The following is an 11,780-nucleotide window of genomic DNA, read 5'->3' as shown; positions in this document are numbered from 1 at the left end:
TTTGGTTAATAATAAGAATGTTTCTACAAATTGTAATTCATTTAGGTTCACTTTTAAGTTTTGATTAAAATAATTTCTGACCTGTAGATATCTAAAAAAGTCATCTGACCTTAAGTCATGTGTACTCCTTAAAGATTCAAAGCTTTGAAATGCTCCCTTATGGACAAATGAATGATAATTAGTTATACCTTTTGAAATCTAGTTTTTGAATCTATTATCATATTGATTTGGAGTAAAATCTGAGTCATATGCACACCATCTTAAAACCTTAGAGACATTTTCCAAACCACCAATTTTTATTACTTCTTTCCAAGCAGATATCATTATTTGTAGTATAGGTTTATCTGCCATATGCATTTTATTCTGCAATTTTATGTCCGATATTAAAGCTGAAACTGGTATTCCTTTTACTATTGTTCCTTCAACATCTTTCCATCCGGCGGTGTAGTCTGGACAACAGAGACAAATCAGTGGTCTTAGCTGAGCTACACAATAATATTCTCGTAGACAGGGAAGCCCACGACCTCCCTTTTCTTTCTTTAATTGGAGCGTTTTATATTTAACGCTAGCTTTTTTCCCGTTCCAGATATATTTTGACAATGTTCTATCCCATGCTGCAAACTGTTTTTGTGGTATGGCAATCGGTAAAGACTGAAACAAATACAGCAGTCGGGGAAGAATATTTAATCTGACTGATTCAATCCTGGAGTGCAGGTCCAGAAATGGAATAGTGTTCCATCTTTGTATATCTGATTTTATAGATTCATTTAGAGGGGCATAGTTGGCATTGAACATTTTGGTGAAGTCACGATGTATTACCACCCCTAAATACCTAATGCTATCTGCATCCCATTTCCATTTATAATGAGTCTTAATTTCGACTGGTGGTTCATAGTTTAAAGTTAATACCTGCGTTTTATTTACATTGACCTTATATCCCGATAAAGAACCATACTCTGATAGCGCTTCCATGATTTGGGGGAGTGTCTGTGAGGGATAGGATAATGTTAAAAGTAAGTCGTCAGCAAATAATGCTAATTTCTGTTCCCCTCCTGGCGTTCTTACTTCTGTTATATCTTGTCTCTGCCTGATCCACTGACTTAATGGTTCTATAAACAAAGCAAAAAGCGGCGGTGAAATGCAGCAACCCTGTCGTGTCCCTCGTTCCAGTATAAATGGTTCGGTGAGGTCTCCATTGATCTTAATTTTAGCTGTTGGTTTGTTGTATAGCCCTGAAATAATATCAATTATAGATTTATCAAAATTAAACTTCTCAAGCACTTTGTATAAAAAGGACCATCTCACTGAGTCGAACGCCTTCTCGGCGTCTAAACTTAACACTAGGGTCTCTAATTTTTGTTTGTCAACTTGCCTCAATATGTGCAAAGTCTTTCTGATGTTGTCCTGGGCCTGTCTCTGTTTAATGAAACCCGTTTGGTCATTATGTATTCTCTTAGAGATAATAGATGTAAACTTATAGTCAATATTCAATACACTAATTGGGCGATAGTTACTACATTCTAATTTATCTTTTCCTTCTTTTGGTATAATGGAAATTATTGCTTCCCTCCATGAAGAAGGGATAGTTTTCTTTTCCATTACCCAATTAAATGTCTTTATCATGGTGGGAATCAAATGATCCTGCATTATTTTATACCATTCTGGGCCGAACCCATCTGGCCCTGCCATTTTCCCTCCCTTTAGTCTTTTAATTGCCAAGTAAATTTCTTCTTTAGTTATTGTGGACAACAGCATTTTATTTTGTTCCTCTGTCACACCTTGCAACTTTAGACCTGACAGGAAAGTATCGACAATAGAGTTGTTATCTACAAAGGGTTGGGAGTAAAGTTTTCTGTAGTAATTCTGGAAGCATAGTTTAATTTTCCCCAGTTCAGTTTCTATTTGTCCATTAAGAGGATTCTTTATTCTATGTATAGTCCTCTCTGCTTGTTGCTTCCTGAGTTTAAGAGTCAGAAGTCTTAATGATTTCCTCCCTACCTCGCATTGCTGTTGTTTAATAAAAACAAGTTTCTTCTGTATATCTGTAAGGAAGAGGACTCCCTTACTACATTTATTTGTATTATATTATCTGTATAGCACTTTAGAGCACACCTTTCACTTTATTAAAAGCACCTTATCAAGCACTTTATTTAGCATTGCACTTTAAGCATATAAATATATAATAAATACTTTTGTTCCACTGCACTTGCCTTCGTCCCTCTCACTGTGTTTCCAGCCGCTAAGGGCTGCCCTATTACAAGTGGTGTCAGAAGTGTGTCACTCATGCCACAGTGAGAAGATGATGACAAGAGGTGGAAGAAAGCCAGGCCAAGAGGAGCAGCCTGATGAAGGAGTTGGAGCTTTATCTGAGCTAGAGGCCATGGCAGCAACAAGCCCTGAGGACAAATTGGAGGAGTTGACAGGGTTGGTGAAATCTCTTATGCGGTCTCAAGCAGTCAGAGACCAGAAGTGGGAGAAAGATTTGTCACGTCAGGAGCAAAGGTGGAAAGGCATGCAGTATCAATTTCAGCAAATCCAGCTACAAGTTAATGCTGTAATTGATAAGCCTGATCCACCAGAGGCGCCAGTGCCCCCTACAACATCTGAAGAACAAGAACATGGATTCAATGTTGAAGACATTCCAGTGGCCAGTGGGTCCAGGTCTTTAATTGAACCAAAACTTTTTCCTCTGTCACCAGAAGATAACATTGAACATTTTCTGACTACATTTGAAAGAACGGCAAATGTGTGTCGATGGCCCAGAGATGAGTGGGCTATTCGTCTGGTTCCCCTGTTGACAGGTAAAGCCCGCACAGCCTACATTCTTATGGATGTAACAGACTCTGAGATCTATGATAAAGTGAAAGAGGCAATTCTGGCAAAATATGAGATCACTGCTGACACCTACAGACGCCGCTTCAGATCTATGAAAGTTGAACCAGGTGAGACGCCACGTGAACTTTATGTAAGATTGAAAGACCTGTTTTCAAGATGGATTAAACCTGAAAAATCAACTGTAGAAGAAATATCTGAGCAGATAATTCTGGAGCAGTTTTTAAGAATGGTTAACCCAGAGCTGGAAATCTGGATATGTGAGCATGACCCGAAGACGGCAAAGGAAGCAGCTAGCCTCGCAGAGGTTTTCACTTCAGCCAGAAAAGGAAGCAAGAGCACCTACTTCAGCCGGGAGACCCACTACGCCCAACCAAGTAAGTCCATTGGGGGTGAACAGGGTTCTGGTCAAGTTCAGGCTAGAAATCTTTCTAGTTCTAGACAGTTCCCTTCCCATAGACCTCACAATGTGAAGAAATCCTTTAAGTCTTCAGTTCAGGATATTAAATGTTATCACTGTCAAAACTTTGGCCATACACAACAATTTTGCCCTGCCCTTAAGTCAAAACCATCTCTTTTGTGTGCAGTTCCAAGACCAGCCACAGAGCCAGTAGGAAAGAAAGCTTGTACTGTCCCTGTTTTAATTAATGGGCGCAAAGAAGAAGCTTTGCTTGACTCTGGGTGCTTCCAAACTCTTGTACATTCTAGCATAATTTCAGGAGAAAAGCTAAGTGGGGTTGGGGCTACAATAAGTTGTCTGCATGGAGATGAACACAGGTACCCCACTGCTGAGGTTTACCTGACAGTGGGAGGTCAAACCTACTTGTTAGTGGTAGCTGTGGTTCCCAGTTTGCCATATTCAGTGATACTTGGTAATGACATCCCCACTCTCTTTGATCTAATACATCAGTCAGATTATGACCCTCAAGTGAGTGCTGAGGAGGACATTCAAGGCTTAGGTGATGAATCTGGAAGCTCACTTCCTCTAGATATGACAGTTGAACCATTTAAACCCTGTCATGTAGTCACAAGAGCACAAAGTGCAAAGGAAATGATGCAAGAGCTACCCTTTTTTGAGGAGTCTCTCGAAACAGAGCCAGGGAAGATTAGGAAGTCTAGGGCTCAGAAAAGAAGTGAAAAGTTCAAAGGCTCAGGGGAAAAAGGTACAGCATTGTTTCCTAAGCCAAATAACCAGCTTGAGTTTGATGTTCCCTCAGATTTAGGTGCACTCCAAAGAAGCGACCCTACTCTAAAACCCTGGTTTGAGAAGGTAACAGAGGTAGAGGGGGCTAGTCAAGGTCAGGTAAGCTATCTTGTAGATACTGTTTACCTAATTAAAGGAGGCATCTTGTACCAGAGAAAGGGGAAGTGCGAAGCTGTAGCACTCCCATAACAGTTCAGAAACAAAGTTATGGATTTGGGTCATTCAATTCCATGGGCAGGTCATATGGCTTTTCACAAAACATTGAATAGGATCAGCAGCCGTTTTGTTTGGCCAGGGATGTATGTCCAGGTTTCTGAGTTTTGCCGTTCCTGTGAAAAATGTCAGTTGACCTCAGGCAAAGGAGTAGCGCGAGCCCAGTTGCAACCACTGCCAATTATTGAAACACCATTTGAGAGGCTAGGTATGGATATTGTGGGCCCTTTAGAGAGGAGCTCCACAGGTCATCGCTACATATTAGTCATATGTGATTATGCAACACGGTTTCCTGAGGCCTTCCCACTCAGATCAATTAAAGCCCGTTACACTGCTAATTGTCTTCTGCAGCTTTTCTCTAGGGTAGGCATACCAAGAGAAATTCTGACGGATTGTGGAACGAACTTTCTATCCAAGTTGTTGCAGCAGGTTTATAAGCTGTTAGGGATAAAGGGACTTAAGACCACCCCTTATCACCCCCAAACGGACGGGCTAGTGGAGAGATACAACCAGACTCTCAAAAGTATGCTGCGCAAGTTTGTCTCTGACACAGGTGCTGACTGGGATCAATGGCTACCTTCTGTTCGCCTACCGGGAGGTCCCGCAGGTTTCCACTGGTTTCTCGCCTTTTGAACTTTTGTACGGCCGCCAAGTGAGAGGCACCCTGGATCTGCTTAAGGACTGCTGGGAGGACCCCAAAGCAGAGGGCAAAAACATCGCAGCCTACGTCATCACCATGAGAGAGAGGTTGGAGAAAATGGCATCATTGGTGCAAGACAACATGAAAGCTGCACAAAAACATCAAAAGACATGGTATGATCAGAAGGCCAGGGATAGGGTCTTCCTTCCAGGTCAGAAAGTACTGTTATTGCTTCCCACCAGCGATAACAAGCTGCTGACAAAACGGCATGGACCATATGAGATCGTCAGACAAGTGAGTAAAGTCACTTATGAACTGAATATGCCAGAAAGAGTTAAGAAATATCAGACATTTCACGTGAACTTGTTGAAGGAATTCCACAGCCGACAAGAGCCGGTCCATCAGTTACTGGTGCGTTCAGTTAAGGATGAGGAGGTGACTGAGAAGTTCTTTCCAACTAACATTCAAGTTTGTGCTTCAGTTGACCTTTCTCATTTGTCTCATACTGAGCAGGCTGATATTAAACCACTCGTGGACCCAAAACTCTTTCGAGAAACACCAGGCTTCACATCACTGGTTCAGCACAAGATACGGGTGAAGGAGGATGCACCCGTTCGACAAAAGAGCTACAGAATTCCAGAACGGTTGGTGCCAGTGCTGCAGAAAGAAATAAAACTGATGTTGGATCTGGGAATCATTGAGGTGTCAAGTAGTGAGTGGTGCAGCCCGATTGTTTTGGTACCCTGAGATTCTGTATTGATTTCAGATATTTGAATGCAGTATCCAAGTTTGATCCCTACCCAATGCCCAGGGTGGATGACCTGCTGGAGAGAGTTGGATCAGCAAGGTACATTACGACACTCGATCTGTGTAAAGGATACTGGCAAGTGGCTTTGGCACCAGAAGCGAAAGAGCTGACAGCCTTCAAAACTCCTTTTGGTATGTACCAATTTAAAGTCATGCCATTTGGGCTTCAAGGTGCACCAGCGACATTCCAACGATTAATGGACCATGTACTGAGAGATGTGTCAGCATTCTCTGCAGCATATCTGGATGACGTGGTGGTGTACAGCCAGTCCTGGGAAGAGCATGTCATTCACCTACAGAAGGTGCTACACTCATCAGAATGGCTGGACTGACTATTAACCCCAAGAAGTGTTCCATAGCCAAGAGAGAAGTGGAGTACTTGGGCTTTGTGGTTGGCTCTGGGGAAGATAAAGCCGCAGGTTGGCTCAGCCCAACAAAGTGCGTTGGACAGAAGACTGTGAGCAAGCATTCAGAGACCTCAATTAAGCAGTTTGCACACATCCAGTTCTACACAGCCCAGACTTCAACAAGCCATTCATCTTGCAAACTGATGCTTCGGGAGTTGGCCTTGGGGCTGTCCTTCAGCAAGAGGTGGATGGTGAAAGAAGGCCTGTGTTGTTTCTGAGTCGGAAACTACTCGACAGGGAGACGAGGTATTCGATGGTGGAGAAAGAGTGCTTGGCCATGAAATGGGCTATCGAGGCCTTGAGGTATTATCTTCTGGGACGTCACTTCACTCTAGAGACTGATCATCGTGCCCTCCAGTGGTTGAACCACATGAGGGATGCGAATGCCCGCATTGCAGGATGGTACCTGTCTCTGCAGCCTTATGAGTTTACGGTCCAGTATAGGCCAGGGAAGTCAAATGTGGTTGCTGACTGTTTATCTAGAATGACAGAGGACTAAAGCACTTCGCGCTTAGGAGAGGGAGGAGGAAATGTAAGGAAGAGGACTCCCTTACTACATTTATTTGTATTATATTATCTGTATAGCACTTTAGAGCACACCTTTCACTTTATTAAAAGCACCTTATCAAGCACTTTATTTAGCATTGCACTTTAAGCATGGATTTGCACAGTAAAACATTTGCACACAAGAAGTTTAAATATTTATTGATTATTTATTGGGAATTTTAAAATCAGTTGGTAGCCTTGATTCAGATCCTGCACAGCTGCTCCTCATCAAGGAATGTGGTGGTTGTCTGTCAGGAGAGAAGAATGGTGATTGAGATGATGATTAAGGTTTACCAGTAAGGAAAACTAATGCAAATGTGTGTGTGAAATCTAGGAAGAAAAGTGGCGCAAATAAGTGTTTGTAAGATAATGATTACTCACCTTTCTTGCCTGTGTCCTCTTCAAGGTGTTTGGGCAAATGTTTCCCCGGGGGTCCAGACACCATTTAAAGGTTCCGGGAGAGACCATTGGTAAAGAGAGTGTGGTGAATCTTTTTGTGCTTGGGTTTCTGGGTTTTTATAATATTGGGTTTGGTGTAACATTAAAGTGTGAAATATTTATTAATATGAAAATGTGAAATGTATTTATGTATTTATTTATTCTAATTGATATATTGTATACTGTGGTGGAAGGTTGGGATTTAAGAATTTACCTAAGAGTGGAATAATGGTTTGGTCTGTGACAGCTGAACATATTTAAGGCTGCTGGTTGTCATTAGAGGAGGATATATTGTGCTGTGAAGAAGCCCGACAAGTGAATTGTTGTAAGGAGAGCTGTATGGCAAATAAATACTTTTGTTCCACTGCACTTGCCTTCGTCCCTCTCACTGTGTTTCCAGCCGCTAAGGGCTGCCCTATTACAATATCCATCGTATTTAGATCATCTATTTCTTAAGTTTTATTATTATATTAGATATTATTATTATATTATTATATTAGATGTTGTAGCTCTAACAATTTGTCTTCTCATTGACAGCGCTTTTCCCACCTTGATTTTTTCAGATAAGAGGATATACTAATTATTTTTCCTCTATTCACTGCCTTCAGTGCATCCCATACTATTCCTGGAGATACCTCCTCATTTTCATTATACTCTAAATAGGTTTCTATTTCCTCTTTCAAACTCTCTTTAATATTTGGATAATTTAAAATATTTGTATTCAACCTCCATAAGGTTGATCTATTTTTTTCTATTCAGGCAGATCTCAAGATAAACCGGGTTATGATCTGAGATGGTACAAGCGCCTATTTCACAGCTTTTAATTCTAAATAGATCATTCTTAAACATGACAATATATTCTAGAATATACATTGTGTGGAATTGAGAAGTGAGTATACTTTCTATCATTTGGGTGAAGTGTTAGAACTACTTTATTAAGTAGTTCTAGTTTTATATTTAACCTCCTAGGACCTGGCGTCCACATATGTGGGAAAAAAAAAAATCACGTAATTCTTTGTTTTTACATTCATCAGGTCCCAATCAGCCCAAATAGCAAAGACAAATTAAAAGTGCATGCCATGAAAGAGTTCGGGTCTTAGGAGGTTAAAGTTTATTAATTATAATAAATCGTGAGAAAATACACTAACTAGTTAAACAGTAACAATAGGACTTCATTAAGGCAGTGATGAAAATGTGAAAGTACAAAGAGCATGCTGTTTGTCTTCCTTCGTCTACACGGGAGAAACATAAGGCTTGTTCAAACATTGTCATTTCATCTTTTTTGTTTCTGTGTATGGCACACACACACACACACACACACACACACACACACACACACAGACACACACACCCTTTTCCACTGTAGCCGTTTAGTGCTGAAGACCTACATTTCATTTTCTGCATTGGGGAATTGCACTGAGTGTCTTTAATGCCCCCCCCCCACACACACACACACAAACACACTTTTTCTTGTCAAGCTTGTCTGCTTGTAATTACCCTCAAGTAAAAGCCAAAGATGCCCTTTGAAACCATCTTGACTATGTGCCCCTAGTATGGATTTCATCCTACTTTGAAAGCCAAAAGTTCAGTCACATTTGTAGTGTGACTGAAAAAAAAAACGTTGTATTTTAAGTTGTCTATGGAATAAAGAAGTCATGAAATGTGATATTGCTACCTTCTTGTCCTTCTATATTGTCAGAATTTGTTATTTAATGCTGAATCGTGCAATAGATCGCAGTATGTTTTAGCTGACTGTAAAATAAAGGTAGGCAAAATATCACCTTGCTGCTGTCCTAGAGCTAGTGTGTGTGTGTGTGTGTGTGTGTGTGTGTGTTGTGGCTTCGAGTATGAGGCCGAGAGCAGCCGTTAGTGTGTGCATGTTTCAGTTTTAATGCCATCATCATCTCCAAGGTCAGTGGACGGAGGCATTTGGGCCATGCGCCAGAGCAAGCTGTGACATGAGTAGGACAGAGCCATAAAGTACATTTGATGCCTTTTACCATAACTTTGCTACAGGCTCTTCAGCACTAAAGCTACAGGACTGGATAATAGCTCCTCTTGGGCCCATAATTTAAAATTTCATGTCCAACCTTTTGAGTACTGAATGAAAAATGTACTGCACTTTTTTCTAATTTAGGAGATGATTGATGGAAGGCTACAGCTTTACAACCATAGGGAAGCGATTTTAGCTGTGTACATGAATGAGTACTTCATTTAAACTCTGCTTGAGGTACTTTTCACATAACTGCTAGATCCAGTTTTTCTTTGTGTCAGAAATCAAGCATCAAATATAATTTAATGATGGTTGCTGTAATCATGTCATTTTAATTTCCATCTTGTTTTTGTTTACCTATGACACATGTATACAGTGCAATCAACTATAGTCATAAGAACCATTTACGTTGTTATATTTCAATCCTTTTCTTGTCTAAACCAATTAGAATTTGGTGTTAGCACTGGCATGCTTTGTTTTCATGCTGCCTTTTAAAAAAAGAAAAAGGTGCTAAAATGATGTCATATAGACTGACTTTAAACTCATTCATTGGACAGTTGTGGTGTGTCATTCTGCGTCATTAGGGCCACGTAGACCCAAATCAAATTCTAGTGACTCACAGCAAATCATGCAGCACTTTACTGTGCCTTATGTGTTTGTTTATTTTCTCCAGAAACAGCTCATGAAAAACAGGACAAAAAAAAAAAAAAGGCATGCTGTGGCTTAATAGTTACTGTTCGCTTGCTGTATTTGACTCAGTTTGTTAAGATGGCGTTTGACATTTTGTAATATTTGGTTCTCCGCCCTCATATATATATATATGTATATATATATATATAACACCCAGCACGCCCCTGCGGGCGGTTTATCCTTCAAGCTCGGGTCCTCTACCAGAGGCCTGGGAGCTTGAGGGTCCTGCGCAGTATCTTAGCTGTTCCCAGGACTGCGCTCTTCTGGACAGAGATCTCCGATGTTGTTCCCGGGATCTGCTGGAGCCACTAGCCTAGCTTGGGAGTCACCGCACCTAGTGCTCCGATTACCACGGGGACCACCGTTACCTTCACCCTCCACATCCTCTCGAGCTCTTCTCTGAGCCCTTGGTATTTCTCCAGCTTCTCGTGTTCCTTCTTCCTGATATTGCTGTCATTCGGAACTGCTACATCGATCACTACGGCCGTCTTCTTCTGTTTGTCTACCACCACTATGTCCGGTTGGTTAGCCACCACCATTTTGTCCGTCTGCATCTGGAAGTCCCACAGGATCTTAGCTCGGTCATTCTCCATCACCCTTGGGGGCATCTCCCATTTTGACCTTGGGACTTCCAGGTTATACTCGGCACAGATGTTCCTGTACACTATGCCGGCCACTTGGTTATGGCGTTCCATGTATGCCTTGCCTGCTAGCATCTTGCACCCTGCTGTTATGTGCTGGATTGTCTCTGGGGCATCTTTACACAGCCTGCACCTGGGGTCTTGCCTGGTGTGATAGACCCCAGCCTCTATGGATCTTGTACTCAGAGCTTGTTCTTGTGCTGCCATGATTAGTGCCTCTGTGCTGTCTTTCAGTCCAGCTTTGTCCAGCCACTGGTAGGATTTCTGTATATCAGCCACCTCCTCTATCTGCCGGTGGTACATACCGTGCAGGGGCCTGTCCTTCCATGATGGTTCCTCGCCTTCCTCCTCTTTCTTGGGTTTCTGCTGCCTGAGGTATTCACTGAGCACACTGTCAGTTGGGGCCATCTTCGTGATGTATTCGTGGATGTTTCTTCTCTCATCCTGGACTGTGGTGCTGACACTCACCAGTCCCCGGCCCCCTTCCTTCCGCTTAGCGTACAACCTCAGGGTGCTAGACTTGGGGTGAAACCCTCCATGCATGGTAAGGAGGCATAAATCCTACCTCCACACATAAGGGGAAAATGCATAAATCCTACCTCCACACATCAGGGGAAAAGGCATAAATCCTACATCCACACATAAGGGGAAAAGGCATAAATCCTACCTCCACACACCACGGGAAAAGGCATAAATCCTACCTCCACACATAAGGGGAAAAGGCATAAATCCTACCTCGACACATCAGGGGAAAATGCATAAATCCTACCTCCACACATAAGGGGAAAATGCATAAATCCTACCTCCACACATAAGGGGAAAAGGCATAAATCCTACCTCCTTTTCCCCTCTATGTGTTTCCACACATCAGGTGAAAAGGCATAAATCCTACCTCCACACATCAGGGGAAAGGCATAAATCCTACCTCCACACATCAGGGGAAAAGGCATAAATCCTACCTCCACACATAAGGGGAAAATGCATAAATCCTACCTCCACACATAAGGGGAAAATGCATAAATCCTACCTCCACACATAAGGGGAAAAGGCATAAATCCTACCTCCACACATAAGGGGAAAAGGCATAAATCCTAACTCCACACATCAGGGGAAAAGGCATAAATCCTAACTCCACAGATAAGGGGAAAAGGCATAAATCCTACCTCCACACATAAGGGGAAAATGCATAAATCCTACCTCCTTTTCCCCTCTATGTGTTTCCACACATCAGGTGAAAAGGCATAAATCCTACCTCCACACATCAGGGGAAAGGCATAAATCCTACCTCCACACATCAGGGGAAAAGGCATAAATCCTACCTCCACACATAAGGGGAAAATGCATAAATCCTACCTCCACACATAAGGGG

At 42.0% G+C, this 11,780-nt stretch overlaps 1 long non-coding RNA gene across 1 annotated transcript; it reads right to left on the bottom strand.

The window, feature by feature from the left end:
• Positions 1-6,792: 6,792 nt before the first annotated feature.
• LOC112842443 (uncharacterized) lies at positions 6,793-7,494 on the bottom strand. Its single transcript, XR_003214218.1, has 2 exons — positions 7,031-7,494; positions 6,793-6,897 (listed from the first exon to the last, which is right to left on the bottom strand). It is a non-coding gene; the product is annotated as an uncharacterized LOC112842443 (long non-coding RNA).
• Between the last annotated feature and the right edge of the window lie 4,286 nt (positions 7,495-11,780).

Source organism: Oreochromis niloticus, linkage group LG2, assembly GCF_001858045.2.
Source record: "Oreochromis niloticus isolate F11D_XX linkage group LG2, O_niloticus_UMD_NMBU, whole genome shotgun sequence".
NCBI lineage: Eukaryota > Metazoa > Chordata > Actinopteri > Cichliformes > Cichlidae > Oreochromis > Oreochromis niloticus.
The sequence above is the reverse complement of the archived record's forward strand: the minus strand, read 5'-3'. Positions and strand labels throughout refer to the sequence as shown.